Raw genomic sequence first — 17,627 nt, 5'->3', positions numbered from 1 at the left:
ACACTGCATGGTTTTGCATGGATGCACAGGAATGGCCATGTGTTCTCTTCAGTCAGCAGAATACGTTCAGAGAGGGCAACATACAGCTGGGAGCCATAGCACTGTGAATCTCTTGACACTTTTTTCCTTTGACTATTTTCTGTCTGATTTCCACCTTGTCTTTCGGTATGGCCCTTTTCCCTAGGGTCTTTTAACAGAAGTATGCATAGAGCTCAGTCTTATTTAAAGTAGAGCGAAAGACTTACTGTTTTGTTTGAGTCTTCCTCGACTTACTGGGTATGAAACATTTTAACATTAAGTTTGGCAAATGCATTTCCCCTTACAGTTTTACAGATGCGTTTTCTATTTAAATCTCAGAAATATATCAAAACATTAAAGTGCTGAGTAGTTAATAAATACAACAAAACCAGTAGAAAAATATTGTGGTTGCCATTATGTAGCCTTTCTTCTGTGTCTTCGGTTGGATGAATATGCCCAGTTTTACAACAGCAGAGAGGCTGTTTAATTAGATTTTTAAATTACATTTTGTAGACATGTGAAGAAGAAGGCAATAGAGGCCAAAAGATACCCTGGCAGCAGAGAAACTCATCATCTAGGCAGCATTCTGGAAGAGAAGATAATTTCCCATGGCCTTACTACACTGGAGGAAGAAGCGTTGCAAACTCTATCACAGAAAGAGTGTTTATGTGAGGACTTCAAACTAGAAGGCATGCTGAGGGTCTTTATGTATTTGAACACCTTATGCAAACATACTAAGATAGAAAAAGAGACCTGAACTTAGGGCAGCATTTTAGAATTCCTACATCAGTAGCTTCATACGCAGTTTCCCAAAGTAAAAACTAATTTATTGAAATTTTTTTAATGTATTATGGCAAAGCTAAAGCTCATTTTTGGAAGCCTTTTTTTTTTCCTCTGGGTAAATGCTATATGTCAGTCTTCAGGAGTGGCAGCTCAGCACTTTTCACCACCTTTTCATTAAGCACACTTTAAATGTAAAAGACACCTATGGGTCTACTATTTCTGAAATAGAGCAGAAATCACAATGCTAATTGAGAGTCAAACTTCTCAGACATTGTTTCTTCCTGGATGCGGGTCATGAACTTAAATTTAACTAGATTTAAAGACCTCAATGGGTAAACAATTCAACATCCAGGGTCCCACTGATCATTGGAAAATTATTGTGATGTGAATAGTTGTTTTATGGATGATGACTTCTGAGCTGTTTTTTAAACTTATCTGAGTACTGTGAAACTAAATGTTTTGTCTGGTACTGATGAATGTATATATCAATGTAATTATCAATTCATTTCAGTATTTTTTCTTGCCATAGTATCATCTCCTAGTATTTAGCAAGCTTGCAGCCAGAAGGCAACATATTTCTGCCAGAAGGACTGAGGCATATAACCACACTATTTTAACTCTGCATTATGGCAGCGTATATTTTCAGGCATTTCTCTTTATTAAATGATGAAAGGGTTCCTTCAGCTGGAAGCTGGAAAATGACTTGTCTTGTTTGTTGCTTACAGTACAGAAAGCAAGAATCAACCACCTCTCTTTTACCTTTTTTTTGACCCTGCATCTCTACAGCTCGTCCAGCAAGGGGAGTTGTAGGAACAACACAGCCAATTTCTCCCAGGCTTAATCCTCAAGAAAAACACCTGCAGTCATTAGTAAAGCGAGTTCCCCTTTTTCTAAGGTACTATACAATAGTTCAAATATAGGACATTTATGAGACACTCATTTACTGTCTGCTGATTTATTCTCAGTTTTGCTGAGGATTACAAGATACATTGTGAACTTAGTATTTTCCAGTACTCATGGGTACTATTTTTTGTTGTTGTTGCTTTTGCTTTCAATCATCAGCAACTCTGTACATGACATCTGTGCAATCCAGGTGCAAGAGACTTGATGTTATGAATATGGTTGAAAGGAAGGTTTAATTTTGTTTATCTTTTACTTATTTATTGGAGTATTTTGAAACAAAGAGAATAGAGTGCCATAAACAAAGGTATTTAAAATGGCAGCTTAAAATCATTGCCGGTGTATGGCAATAGATATTTACTATCAATAATCTAGAAGACATCAGCATACATTTTTCCCCTACCTTATCTGTATATTGGTCCATTTCATGACTAAAATGTATTAATTCTATTGTTATATCTTGGCCTCTACCCTTGATCTCCTTCATGGACATTTGTTTCTTACTGTTCATTTATCTTATGGTAGTACTCTGTCGGGATCAGATCCTGCAACAAGTTGTCTATGTGGGTTTTATTTCAGTCCTACACCTCTACCTGCCAATGCTTTTGTACTTCTGGGGTGTTAGGAATGCGAGTAGACCTAAGAAACAAGGGCAGCAAAAAGGCAACTTACTTGCTTTAAGTTAGTAAGTACAAAGCTCTCTGCAGGATGTGGGTCTTATTCTTATCAGGTTTATCCAATAACTTCCCTCTGGCTAGTTTTTGCTGGCTGGTTTGGTTGTTATCTTTGTTCCTCATGACTCTATCCCTAACTGTGCAGTGTCACACTGGTCTTTTTTCCCTCCCTCATTAAGTGTTTGTAAGACCAAGGCTTATTTTTCATTCAGCAAGCTGGGCACCCTAGTAAACAATAAAATAACTGTCCAGCTCCTAAAAGCATTTGACATTCGTGCACAAGGAATGAATATAAATTGATTTGAGGCCCACTGTGACCGGATACTTACACTTTTTGCCTGAATGCCTTTTATGGCCAAGTGATGTGCAGCTCTGGTAGGTCTTCTAATTCTGGGTCAGGTGTTATACTACGAGCTCCCTCGTTAGGTGCGTATCTAAACCGTAGATCAGAAGAAGCCCCAAGGCCAAATACAAAATACACAAATCTGTATTTTAGCAAAGTTTGGGTTAAGATAGGGATCCAGAATTTTACAGTTAATGCTTCCTTTGAAATATACTTTTTTTTTTTTTTTTTTTTTTTTCCAGGTGGTTTGCCCAATACTTCTTCAAAGCTCCAGGGACATGGACATAAGACTCAAAGTGCCAATCAGCAGTATATATTAATTTCCAGCTATACTGTCCTGTCTATTGGTTATATCAGCCTGGCACATTCCTAAATCCAGGTGAAAAATAATTTTACTGAGATGAAATTTGTCTTCTTCTCTGCCTACTTCATCGTATCATCAAAAGATGCTTTAGCAACCACTTGACTGGTGATAAATTTATGTGGGTCTTGCCACACACAGTCAGGAATTGTTCCGGTCAGATTGGGGCAGAGAAATCTCCATGCAAAGAATAGGTGAGGAAAGGCCAGAAGCTTATCCTGGAAGCTTCCCATGCCATACTTGGTGATAACATTAGACCCTCTGCTTCCTTTAATCAAAAGGATGGACTTTTAGCATGTGTCACTGTGAACATGTTTATTTGTTTAGAGCTACTCGATCAAGTGGGAATGGGAGACAGTCACACAGGATAACCACAAGCAGAGCAAGCCCACAAGCAATCTTTGCAGAGCTGTGCAAGTCTGGAACTGAAAAGGAAGAAAATGGAGGCTGGGTCGTGTCTACCTCAGCCTCACCAGGCAGAATCACCAAGCTTTTGCACCAGGAGCTGATGTAGGGAGACCATGGCTCAGAAATGTCATGCTGAAGGGTTTCTAGGAACTCCCCAATGTCTGTCTGCCCATGTTCTGCCCATGTTTCTGATATATGTAAAACACCATAAAGCTGTTTGGGATATTTGTGTTTCAGTAGGAAATTGCAGGTCTGGTGGTTATGGCATCTTTTGGGGGGAACATTTCTGATCACCTTCAAGCACGAATCTTTGGTTGTAAACAGAAAGGTGAAGCTTGAGGCATAAATACAGTGCAGTTGCACCCTGATAACTGCAGGCACACAAAGAGACCAGGTGTTGAAATGCAGGTATTTGAAAATATGAAAAATATATATATGTGGATCTAAATTTGTGGATCTACATTTGATACCACTGTGAAGGAAAGAGTTGCACTGCTTTTAGAGATCACCTTGTATCTGCAGTTTTTTTTAAGTCAGGGCAACTTGACTTTTTCCAGGTTCTGTGCCTGAGCTAATGTGCCATCAGGAAATGCAGGGACTTGGTCCTACTTCAAAGTCCAGTTGAAACTCAGAGGTGAATGTGAGCCATTATCTTCCTCATGCTCTTTTTCTGAGAGCCCTTCCTTTGTTTACTCACTCCTGAAACAAAACTTATCTGCCACCCTGTTCAGACTACAAAGAAATTGATTTTCCTTCCCCTTTCATCACTTGCATTTTTTCAACTACCACCTTATCTCCAGCTTGAAAGCTGGGATAAGTTTGTGTCTTCATCTGAGTATAGCTCTAGGCTTCCACTGAGAGCACTACAGAGCATGCTTTAGCATCTAGTGAGAACAGCAATCCTGCTTCGTGGATTTAGATTCAGTATAGGTAGCTTTGAAAGGTCTGCAGTCAGTAATTACCCATCTTTATAATATAATTTTTTATATTGCAAGATCCCAATCAAGACTAGGGATTACAAATTTGCTGGCTAAAAATGTCTAGTTTTAAACTTGTCTTGTTTCGACAAGTATGTTCATCACTGATGTTCTAATTGTATAAAGTAGATGTGGATGTAAACAGGAAAGTATTTTTTTCCATGGCTAATAAAAATAAATGTAGAAAAAAGTGAGTGTAATATGGTGTCTGATTTAAAAGGTAAGAAATGTATCATTGAATGTCTGATGATCTCTGAATTTGGCTTCTATCTTGCTCAATTTCACAAAATAAAAGCCATAAAATATATGTTCATCATCATTGATGGGTAATATTGTTCAGGAATTAGTATATGAATCTTTTTAAGGTACAGTAGGAGTGGGAGAATTTACAAAGTCAACCGTGTCAAATTTCTGAAGAAACATTGCTAAATATATTTATATATATTATATATATACACACATATCATTATGTTCCCCAAGCTCGCAACAAACTGTCTAGATATAACAAAACAGGAATGCTTGGATCTAATACTGAGTGAAAGAAAGCAAAACTATTCTGTTTTGATACATATTCAAATAGTGAAGGGGTACCTCCATCTGTAATGGAGTCTTATTCTACCATTTTTTGCTAGAATAAGAAAGACAATGCTCTGCTCAATGGTAGAGAGTCCCTAATCCTTTTTTTTTCCCTGCAAATGATAAATTACTACTGTGTATTTATTGCAGTTTTTCATTATCTTTACTGTGTGCCCTTTAACTCATTGATAGGTAATTAATAATAAATTTGGGTTTGGGATTATTTTCATTTGTAACATTACTCTTGGGGAATCGTAGACAATCTGGACTGTACCTGACCTGATTTTCCAAGTTATTCTTAAGAGCAAGGTTATCACCCTTCAGGCTTCTCAAGCTGAGTTGAACATTAATGTTTTCTAAGTAAGGACCACAATTAAAATTCCTGCATCCTATTTTTTTTCTTAATTGCATTTAGGTGGCTACTCAAGTAGCTAACCAAGAAAGTTAGTTTTGTGATCTGGCCTCATAACCTTTTGCACTTGCACTTTTGCTCTGACGTAACAAGAAGCACAATGCTGTCTTTGTCAAAAGTACAGCCATGTCCTTGAAAACTATCAAAATCACTTACCCATTCCTTAAATCATTGCAGACTCACATGCATGCACACGTGCACACATCCATGAGGGTAAAAGGCTTTGCTCCTTTAGTAGGCGTCATTGAAATGCCGCTTGTTTTTAAATGCAACTTTAAAATGTGCCTAATAACAATAATCTCTACTGAACTTTCAGATGCACTTTTTGTGCATCGTTTGTATCAACATGCCTCCTCATTTTTGTGCTGTGAAACTAGTGAGCCACACCTTGCTGACATTAAGGGAAGGCAGAGCACTAATTGTGTGGTTGGAACTTGGGGAGAACAATTACAGTGACTCCCAGGATGCTTTCAGTGATACACAAAGCAGAGCATCAAAGCGTTTTCCTTTGTTTCACATTCCCACAAAGCAAAGCCATAGATTTGCTTGATGTATGGTAGTTTTTTTTTCTCCCTTCTGTGCTGCCTGGAGCTTCCTGCTGTTGTCCCTGTTCTCTGTTTTCATCCCTGTGCCCCAGAGGCTTGTGGTGCCTCTGCCATGAATTGTTTACAGGTAACATGTGCTGCGTGTAGCCATGCAACTCGGTGCCCTTCAGAAAATCCTCCAGCTCCCCTTTCTCCTCTGTCAGTAGGGCTGGGTGCCAGCAGCTCCTCACTTATGCTCCAGCCACCTCGGCTGTGTAAGAGGCACAACGCTGCCTTGCAGGGTTCTTTGGGGTAGCTTGCAATACAGGGCAGTGTGATCTGGATGTGGCAGGAAAGGCAGGCTTTGGAGTGGTTTCCCAAAGCAGTCATTAATAATCAGGAATGAATCAATACAGCATAACCCACTGTGCTTCCAAAAGAAGTTATGCATCCATTCCTCTGTGTCCAGAAATGTGCAGCTGCCCCTGTAAGCACTGCTGCCATAGCCCAAATTGTAGTAGTTTGAGCTTTTAACTTTGGAGGTCCCCAGTGATGGTGGCATCACAAACGGAGAATTCCTGAGGAAGGGAGAGCCAGCCTCCTCTCCAGATCAAGAGGAGGTGGTTAGAGACTACTCTGAAGATGTGAAGCTGTAAACCAGCTGTAACCCCCTCTGCTGAAGAGAAGAGCGTTTGTGAAACCAGTGGTAGTGGCCAGAGCCAACTGGGGGAAAAAAAGGTTGCAAGAAAAATAAATAAATAAATAATAATAATAATAATAATTAATAAAAAGGAAATGATCCATACACCTCTTATTGGGGCCATATTCAATCAAGGTGCTAGAAGACAGTTCAACAATTTGAGAGGTGGAAGTCTCATAGGCCAACAGAGTCTTTGCAAGTTGAAAGACGTGATGTTTGTGCTTCCTTGGGCTAGTAACTGCTCGATTTCATGAGGAGGTTGAATGAGATGTGATGAAGAAGGCTCTAATGCAATGCATCCTTCAGATGTGTCCTTAGGAAGTAGGAGAGGCTTCTCATTTGGAGAACCGAGGCAGACCTGTGCAGTAAGCTTGTACAACCAAATGTAAGCACCTGACGTTGTGCTCAGAAATCTGCAGGCCTCATTTCCTATCTGTTTAAATTGTCTGTGATCTGCTGATAGTGAAGTAGAAGACCCATATTACATGATTATGGAAGATTTATCTAAAAATATGAATTTATTTAAGTATTCTAGTATCAGACAAAAAAGCCATGGCTTGACAAAGAAAGAGAATAAGATGAGGACTAGTATTATTTCACCAGTGTAGTGTATGCCTGGTAAGAACTGTGTTTCTAGTAAAGTTCTGAAATTCAGTTGCAAGGCAGAATTACCTAAACAGTGAAAGTTAAATTTTATATTTTGAATTTTACATTTAAATTTTTTATTTTTCATTCTGAATCAACCCAGCACAGCTCTAGTGGAATAGAAATTTTGAATTAGACCTAGTCTTCATTTCAGATATACTTTTTGCAGATATGTGGCATCTGCTATAAAAAGTTGTGCTTGATGGTACCTGTTATTTTAGAGATTTCATTTTCTCATTGCATTTAAACATATTCCTTCTGGATTCAGCCAGCAGGTAGGCAAGTGGTCAGGCAGAGAGGGAAGTGAAGGGGTGTCAGTGCTTACATTCTGTTTATCATAGCCCAAAAAAGAGGTGAAAGAAAGATCTTGTCATCCCTTAGGCCATGGTTCTGAGAACATTTCCCCTGGTGACTTGTGCTGGTGCAAACTACATCTCATCCCCACAAAGAGTTTCACAAAATTCCCTGAAATACTGCAGTGTTTGGGACATTTCAGCTCTTTAAATCTGGTGGGGTCTTGAAAATAATTAAGTCACTTTAAGTCAAAATTCAGGAATATTCGGTCAACATTATGTTATGGCAAAAATTTCCTCATGACATAACAACCCCATAAACAAGGAAAGACTGTTATACTACTAGTTAAAGTAACATTATGCCTGTATGTAAATAAGCAATGTTAGCTTGCCTGACTTGCTCAAGGACCTCTGAAAGCACTTGTGTAGCAAAACTCCCATTGACCGTGTGTGACCAGGAGTGACACCTTGGGACAGGAAACTTCTCACCTGCCTGTGTATACTGGACACATTTATACATGCAGTTTTCTGAACATGGTCTCACCTGCATTTTTTGGGCCCTCATTTTGCCTGACATTGTTAGATCCAGCACACACTCTTCTTCCATCAGACTAAACCCCAGCTATATTTACCTTCCCGAATTTGTGTAGGATGATGCAGGAGGTGCTATAAGACCTTTGCTACTCCCCTGGATTGGAGGAATCTGTCCTAGAGCTGTCTTTGAATAGTTTGCTTGTCTGCATTCACCATCTATCTTTCAACAATCAGCACAAAAGGAAAGAAGCCAAGTAATGCTGCTGGTTAGAAGTTTCCCCTATTGTTCAGTGAAAATGAGCACATAGCCTAAAGCTAGTGAAGCGGTCTGAGGCGCAGGGTTACAGTCTGCAAAACCATAGCTTAAAAAAAAAAAAAAAAAAAAAAAAAAAAAAGAGAAAGAGAGAGAGAAGGGAGAGATAAAAAGAAAAGAAAAGAGTAACAGCACATTTTTTTATAGCCCTGAGAAGTAACTTAATAGACTAGGTCTTGTATGTCTTAAGTTTTTCTTTACGGAGGCTTCCTCAAGTACTTTACAAATGCTTTCTTTAGCTGGGGAATTTGACACTATTGTTTAATACAATTATGTGGTTGCAACACTGAAAAGTAATGTTTTTTTACAATGAGGGATTTTTTTGTGCGGTTGTGTTTTCATTGTTTGATGTAGGTGAGGTGATCTATACCCAGGTCAATGCTTTGGAATGCTTTAAAAATGTTTTTAAAAAAAAAGAAAGACAGAGAGAAAGAAAACCCCACCTTCTAGATTTCCTATATATTAGATCTCTTTTACTCCGTTGCAAAATGCCAAGAACCTAAACAAAAGCCTGTCTATCTATAAACAGAGCTATCAGGCCAAAGAGGGCCCTGCTGAGCTTTCATTCACCTGCTTTGTTTGTCTCTCGTCCTTCATGAGAACCATATTTCTGTCAGTCATATACTTTATCAGATTGGCTGGTTTGCTATGGGTATACTCTGCAGAAAAAGCAAAGAATGATCATTTTAAAGCTTTATGTAAAGAAAATACTACGTATTACATACCACTCTTGGTTACAATTACACTGTCACCTAAGTGGGTTATATCATTATTATGGGATATGGCTCATTATGAGGAAGAGAAGGTTACTTCCCTGTAACATGAAGTTTGTGAGCTATGTGTTGTTTGTTTTTGTTTGTTTGTTTTGTTTTTGTTTTTCTGCAGAGCATTAGTAAGTCTAACTTAACAGGCCATAAAAAGCCATGCAAATAATTTTTAACAGTTTTGTATTGAATAGAAAGAGTATAAATTTGAAGGGTGTCCTCTGGCCTCTTCATTACATTGTCAGTGTTCATGTAGTTCATGTTCTGCTGAAAACTCACAAAGGCAGCTGCTGCTTCTGAGCAGCTCTGCCATGCCATCGAAGTAATAGAACAGTACTAATATTCACTTTGAAAATCAGATGGGGTAGGGAAAAGGAAAAGAGAGCTTTTAACTCTGTATCTCTCCCTTCCAGTTCTTCCCAGCCAGCTTTTTCCACCTCAGAGAAGGAAAGCAAGAGGCTTGTCCTACTGTTCCCTACGATCACACTACAGAGTTCATGGGAGGTCACCTGGGACAGCACCAGGGCAGAAAAAACTTTGCATGGCCTGCCAAAGGGTTTGAGGGGATATTTAGACACTTAAAAACAAAACAAAACAAAACAAAAACAAAAACAAAACAAACAAACAAACAAACAAAAAAAGACTCCTTATCTTAGTGCCTGGCAGCTGTAGCTTTGCAGGAACCCCCAGCCGGCCTCCTCCTGGCCCTGGCCACGCTGGTCACACATGCCACCAAGAGGAGGAGGTTGCACTGGGGACCTTGGTGGCTGTGGGCCTGCATCCACAACTCATCCTCACATGTCCCACAACTCTCGGCTTGCTCCAGCTGGGCTGTACCTGCCATTCCTTCTTCTCTAGGCTGGGCTTGAGCCTGGACACCTCTGTGCTCTTCCTGCATGTGCCACCAGCAAGGGACATTTAGAATAAGGGAATTTCCAGGGTTTTATGTATCCCTCTAAGCCTTTTCCCTTCTCTCTTGATTTTACCCGTTTCTGTTTGTATTTCTTTCCTTCAGAAGTTTTATATCCCTAAACAAGCATCATTCATGTCTGCTAGTAACAGCTTGGTGAGCAACCCAAGGAAGAATATAAGACTTTTCAGAAAGGCTGTGTGTTTTTTTTTTGTTTGTTTGTTTTTTTTGTTTGTTTGTTTGTTTGTTTGTTTTTGTTTTTTGTTTTTTTTTTTTCTTGACAAAGGTAATAGCTAGTGTTTGGCCAATAGCTTCAAAACACCAGGCTAGAATGCATAAAAGGAAAATATAGCAGCAGTTTTGTTTTGTTTTGTTTTTGTTTTTGTTTGGTTTGGATTTTGTTTTGTTTTATTTTTTTTCCAAAATGCCTTTCTCTTTAGGTAATACAAGTGAGGTCAGCTTCCAAACATGAGGTTTGTATAAGCAGAAGACTACAGGCCCAGAGCTGAGTAGTCTGTGTTGGAGACATCGGGTTCAGCTGGAAGGAGTTTGCATCTGGATGTGTAAATCAGCTGAGACTCAGGAAGACAATTTCCCAATATGAAGACTTTGAGACACTTAATGTTGAGACAGCACTGCTGGATCTTTCTGTTCTTCAAGACATCAGAAACTGCTTGGAGTTGGAGAATATATGTGCAAATTACAAGTGGTCACATTTGACTGCACTGGGTTTTCAGTTCTTGTACCAGCCCCACAGGTTCCATTTGTACCTGTACTGCTTGCTGGAGTTTGACTGGTGCATGCCCTTTGCAAGACCTCACAGTTAAATGCATGGCTAGCTCTTCATTATTATAATGTTTTTAAATATAGGGTGGCATTATATAAATGAACTGCCTTACTCAGCAGTTTTCCACAAATAATAGGCACTTTATTAAAAAAATTCCAGATCAGCTTACAGCTTAACCCTAGTCATTGACAACCATCATTAACAACAAACGACTACTTTTCAGGGAATGGGGCTGGTGCATAATATTGAAAGATCAAGTCTGTGACTGACATACTTTTTAAAGATCCTCAAAATTAGATACCTCAAATATCCTTGCAGAGTGATGGTTTAAACACCTCCTCTCTGAGGTCTTCCATGAGTTAGGAGGAAAGAGTCATTTGTTGAGTTGCAGATCCTCTTATTGATGTAGTTTGAAATAGTTGGGATATTTCATTGCTGGCATAGTTTATAAACTGAGGAAAACAGTCTATAGATAGTATATGGTCTAATAGACAGCAAAGAATTCTTTTGCTGGTATCGTTGCCAACCAACTGGCTTCTTCTTGCACAGGGTAAGTCATTAATTTTGCACTTTTTACAACATAGCTAAGCTGTCAAGAGCTTTAAGCACCATCTGTGCCTGTACTTACTTAAAAGAACAGGAACATCAGAAAATCCTGAGAATATGAGGGGAAAAAAAGTGATGCAAATGATTCAGAATACCTAGTAGCCCTTGCAATATGCCATCCTCCAAAATCAGCCTTTGTTCCAAGCATCTGCAAGTAAAATGTAGCACATAGGCCTCATTTTCTTATTTAAGGAAATGGTTTGACTGAAGCAGGCTGTAATATGGCCATGTTTTAGATAACCCAAAGGTAGATGGACTTCCAACTCTTTTTTTTTTTTTTTTCTGATGGAAGGGCCACACTAGTGGTGTGATTGTTGCTTGGCAGTGTGGCTGCAAGAGGAACTGATGGGGAGGGACCTGTGGGCTGAAGGTAAATTAATCTAAAAAAAAAACTTCTGTAGTTCAGAGTTTAGGAAACTTGTGTATTTATGCAAGTATTTATGATCTCTGCATCCCTTTACCAAGAACTGATATAAATGAATGGGGAAGGCATTCATTTCTTCACAGGAAAGAACTGCTTTTTTGCTGCAATGGAAGCATGGCCTCAACACTGCGAAGGGTGGATTTTTCTGCCTTCTGCAAAATAAAGCCAGCAATCCCCATTAGCTCAAGGTAGTGGCTGCCCTTCATGTTTTTTCTCTTTTCCAGCAAAGCCTTGCTCCTGGAGACATCTTGTTCTTGCAGTTGTCCTGGCAGCCAAGGGGACAAAATGGCCGTTCTCTGGCAGCTGGGCCTGCTCCTAGCAGGCTGCTGGTGCTACCGTGCACCAGGCCTTACCCCCAGGCCTGGCAGTTGCTGATAACTCTTGAATCCACCATTTTCTCTTGAAATGCACAGAGAGGAAAAAACACTGCTCTTCTCACAATTTTTCTTCCTGAAGTTGGTGGAAAATTATAAGTAAATTTACATATATATATATATATATATTTGGAATAGGATATGAAACCATGCTGCCATTGCTGCACTTAATCCTAATTCAAATTGCTTTTGCTAACTAATAAGTAATTTTAAGAAAGTTTACTTCCAAACATTGGTACCAGGTAATTACAGTGCCTGCATACTTCAGCCTTATAGGCTACAGCTTCTGATCACACTCCGTAACAAGTGTATAAGGCCAATCGTATTTGTTTTCAAAGTTCTTTTGTAAGAAATTATAACATTAGGTCACCGTATAGATGACATTTCTAAGCTTTATGTACATAATCTTCCATTTTTTTTTCTAAATCAGTAATAATATTTTCAACTTTTAATTGTATGCGTTCTCCCATTTTAGAAATACGACAACAGGCCAACCAAGCACCTGAATAAAGCACAGCTCTCTTTCTGCCTGTCTTTGTGAAAGATTTTATATGCTGACAGAACACAGGCTGTCACCTTCCTGGCATATTTTCATTTACAAAGTTTCTAGAGATATTTTCTAAACATATATTCCTTATTTAGAAAGAACTAAAAGTTTTGCCCGAAGAGCAACTAGCCACTCTGAATATTTGCCTCTTTCCCCAAGTGTGCTTCTTCACGCTTGCCCAGTTTCCTCTACAGCAACAATAAAGCAACCAATTCCTATTAAATTGTTGTATTGCCTTTTTGTCTCTTCATCAGGAAATCTCTTCCCTTGGTTTATATGACACGCTTTATGCAAGATAGCATTTTCTTCCCCTCTAAACAAGGGTTAAAAAAATGGCCAGTACAAGACAAAATAAATCAGATCTCTAAATGCCTCTGGAAAGCCAGATTCCTCCTCTGACACCTTAAAGCTTCATCTCTGGCCATGGCCTAGCATATCTCCACTGTTCTTGTTTGCTTACATCCTCCCTGTGTGTATTTTCACCATGACCTAGAGATTGTCCCCCAGCGGAGGTGATGCAACATGCAAGTGCAGCATCCCTTCTGTGACCGGCAGTGCTGTGTTTGTCTCCCCGTGCTCCCAATCTCCACCAGTAATGACTCCAGTTCTGTTTATCGTGGGGAATCAACACAGATCTATTTACTGTCTAGTAGCCTCAACTCTCCGAGATTACTCCCAACTGTAGGAGTTGTCCCAAAACATCTCCACTGCGGTGACTGCATTAGCCAGCACCTCTTTGAAATGCAGGCTCCAGGTGATTGACTTCCAAGTAAGTGGAGCTGAATGGGTTTAGGCAGATTAACATTCTAGCGGTGAGTGGCAGTCATTCCAGGGAGCTAAATCAAATTCTCAAGTGCTCATTAGCAAGAGGGAAAAAAAACATAGTTTGAGAACATAAAAAAACAGCGCATAATGGAGAGATTTGGAGGAAGCTGTTTTCTTCATTAGACTTTTTCATTGATGGCCATCTCCTTTAAACACCAGGTCATGTGGCACTGCTGCCTAGCATTTTTTTTATAACACAAAGCATGAAGGTGCGGTTGAACCAGGTTCACTCCAAGTTCAGAATCAGCCTGGGAAGGTGTGTGTCGCACAACATGCATTAGCAATACTGTATTTCAGCAGCAGGGTGAAAATTGCTGCGGCTGCCATTTGCTGTCCAGTGTTAGAAGGAGTATTAAACACCCCTGAGAAACAAAATAAAAGCCTGCTGTGATGATTTCACTTGGGTCATCCAGGGCACTGCATGTGCTCATAATAATTTGTCTGTTTGGAGTGTCCTAATAGGACATAATTGCATAAATTGTCATGTGGGGGAGGTAGAGAGGATGTTCACTGCTTAGCAATCCAGACTAGAAATACTGCTCTGGCTCAGGGCATGCAGGGACAGTGGTTTCACCGCAGGGTTGTAAAGGTGTGTCAGTGCTAGCCATGTCCAAACAACATGCTGCTGATATCTATGCAGCACTGAAAAGCATTGTGCCTGGTTCCTGGTGCCCTCAGCAGCCACCCCATGCACCCCCTGCCCTCCAGCCTCCCCCCCAGCACTGGCCTCATCGCTGGCCTCAGCTTTGGGTGGCCCATGGAACAAGCATGAACCATGGGCCTGAGCCTTACCAGTGAGTGGAGTAGTTTACATTAATTAAAAATATTTACTGTTTTTTCTTAAGCTTGTTTTCCCAGAGTTCTTGGAGTTGTGCAAACAGATTTTGTCAGTTTAGGCAACAGCACTGCAAAAGTTCACCTGTTCTCACTGAAAACATAGTAAAAAGCATAACCAGGAAAGTTTGAAATGATTTACAATTTGTCCTATCGAAGAAAAATCAGCTCTAACTGGTTAAGGTTTTCTATGCCCAGTGCAGTGTTGGAGAAACCCCAATTACTTTTCCCATGTCAGAACCAGCAGAGGCAAATCCTGCCTCATATCTCACTCTTGCTGCTTGGTGTAGTCCTAGAAATATTTCCTCTGCTGCTTCATGCTGAGATAATGAATCTAAAACATGGTGGTGAGCAGACCCTGGGCTGTACCCAGTGTCTATGATGGCCTGAAGAAGAGGAATCAATGTGGGAGCAGGGACAGCCAGGCCATCGGTCCAGGCTGTGCCTTTCTTTTATGGGCTGGCTATTGTTGGCTGTCTGGGGGTTTTGTAGCATGGACATCTATACGCACTCAAGGAATAACTATTGAGATAGAAAGCCACGATGTGTTCAGGCTGCGCTGGTATAGTCTCTTGCTTCTGCAACCCAGTCACATAATGTGAATCAGATTTGGATGCCTGATGGAAAGCCTAGCAGAGAAGGACCTGGGTGTCCTGGCGGGCACCAAGTTGAATGTGAGCCTGCAAAGTGCCCTTGCTGCAAAGAAGGTATCATGGGCTGTGGTAGCAGGTCCAGCAGGTCGAGGGAGGCCGTCCTTACCCTCTGCTCAGCACTGGTGTGGCTGCATCTTGAGTGCAGGGCCCTATTCTGGGCTCCCCAGAACAAGAGAAGCATGGACATACTGGAGAGAGTCCAACAAAGGACCACCAAGATGGTCAAAGAACTGGAGCGTCTCTCCAGTCAGGAATGGCTGAGAGAGCTGGGCCTGTTCAGCCTGGAGAAGAGGAGGCTTAGATTTAAATCAGGCACCCACAGCAGGCCCTCTGTTCCTGCTCCCAGCTTGCTGGGTTCTCTGGGGCTGCATTTCCTTCCCCCCTGTGCCCTCACCTGCCCTGGTGTTTGGTGTAAGCAAATCTCAGCCTCTGCACAGAGACACCATTGCCATGGGGAAGCACAGGGAGTCACCATGAGGCCTGGATGCAGTTTGTTGAACATGTTCCCCTGACCAGAACCCACATTTATAATGCTTCTAGAAAGCTTCTTCAGATGGGTAGAAAAAAAAAAAAAAAAAAAAAAAAAAAAAAAAAAAAAAGGAAAAAAAGGCAGCAAACAGAGCAAGATGTCAGGAAATGCTTTTGCTGACTTGACACAAAAAATATTTTTCTTATCCAAAATGACCGAAGAAGCTGAATAAGCCACTTCACCTTCCTTCCTTTCCTCCTCTCCCTCACTAGGTTTTCTGTTTCTGTAAAGGACATTTCTTCAGACCTCTGACAACCTTTCTTGCACTACTCATGTTGTCATTTACTCTCCTGCATAGTCAGCTCCTGGGACTATTCAGAACAGCAGACACCTCTTGGTTTGGCTGCCCCTAGCTGCCAGCGAGGAACCTGGTGTACATGAACCATCACCACCAATGCTGATGGACACAGGTCCCCAGCAGCACCACCTGAGTATGGCAAAACCTCCTGCTTGGACCCATCATGCACACACGGTTGTGGCAGAGCTTTTGGTAGTGGGTTTTTCTGGAAGCAGAAATCAAACTCATAGCAAGTCAACTTTTCCTCCTGAGCCTCTCAATCTCTCTGCTATAGGTCCTGATAGCTTTCAAGGAGCAATTTTGTGGGTATAAGCCAATTATGCTCAAAAGAACTGCATACTACAGAAATTCTGAAGGAATTCGTGTAATTTCTTCTAGGAAGTGTCATGTATTGCTCCCATGATCACTATAACAAACTGTGATCCTAGCAAAAAAAAAAAAAAGACAAAAAGTACCTTTGTGTTCAGAATCCTGGTTCTTTGCTAGTGTAAATAATTGTTTCCTTCCCCTCTCCTTTGTATATCTTTCTTCTTCTGAGCCAACACAGGTAAGGAGGTTGGATCCTGTTCCTTATGTATTGCACATCAGGAGGAGTTTCATAAATCCTAATCACATTCATCTGCACAGCCCCATTGAGAGCACTGTGGGCACAAGGCGGTCTCCTGGATCATTATCAACAGGAATGACTAGTGAGCAAGTATCTGTCAGAAACTGTGTGAATAATCAGTGTTCTTTTTAGGCAGGGAATGCACTGGATGATCTCCCAAAGTCCCTTCCAGCACTCTGAATATGTGATAACATGAGGAGAAAAGCACCCCAGCTTGGTTTTCTAAGTCAGCTGTTTGCAAGACTCCAAATATCAGCTAAGGAAAAAAACATCCTTCTGCCTGCAAGCAAAGTTCATTGATAGGTGTGCAAAATCACATTGCTGTACTCCCAAACAAAGCTGTCACTTTATGTCAAATTTTCAGAAATATTTAACAATTTTCTTCCAAAGGATTACAACATTTTACTTTAACTGTGAGGCTTTTTTCTAATGACAGATTCCTTGTTCAAGATAATGCTTTTTTGTAACAGCTGTAATGTATGAGCCTGGAACTGGAGCCTGGAAGGCAGCAGCCGTCCTTCTGCATTGTTAGTTTAGAGAAAAAAAAAAATGTTTTGTTAGAATTCAACCCAATGATGCCCTGTGAAATGATTATTTTCTTATGTGCTTCATTGGAAGAAAATCCATGTTAGAGAAGAATTAAATTCTAGACCTTTAGGTAAAACAATTTTCAGCATTACTCTTCTTTCTATTTTCCACAAGAAAACTAAGAACAAGTACGTGCTTTAATGAAAATTTCATTTTTGAATAAAGACCCTCATTTCTAAAGGAGAAACAAGTATTTCACTCCATTAAACTTTGCTTACTGATAGTATGAACAGAAGTGTGATGGTGCTAAGCTGGAGCTGCTGCAGCACCTTGTGCGCATGGTCAGGTGTGTGCCCAGGTGGGTGCTGTGCCTTGATGTCAGGGCAATACCTCCCCTGCTGCTCCTGGCAGTATCAAGGGCTATTTAAGCTGAGTTCAAAAACTTTACTTGAGCCGCATTTGGCAGTGCTTACATGATTT

This window comes from Aythya ferina, assembly GCF_964211825.1.
Source record: "Aythya ferina genome assembly, chromosome: 4".
NCBI classification, from domain to species: domain Eukaryota; kingdom Metazoa; phylum Chordata; class Aves; order Anseriformes; family Anatidae; genus Aythya; species Aythya ferina.
This window is presented reverse-complemented; position numbering follows the sequence as displayed.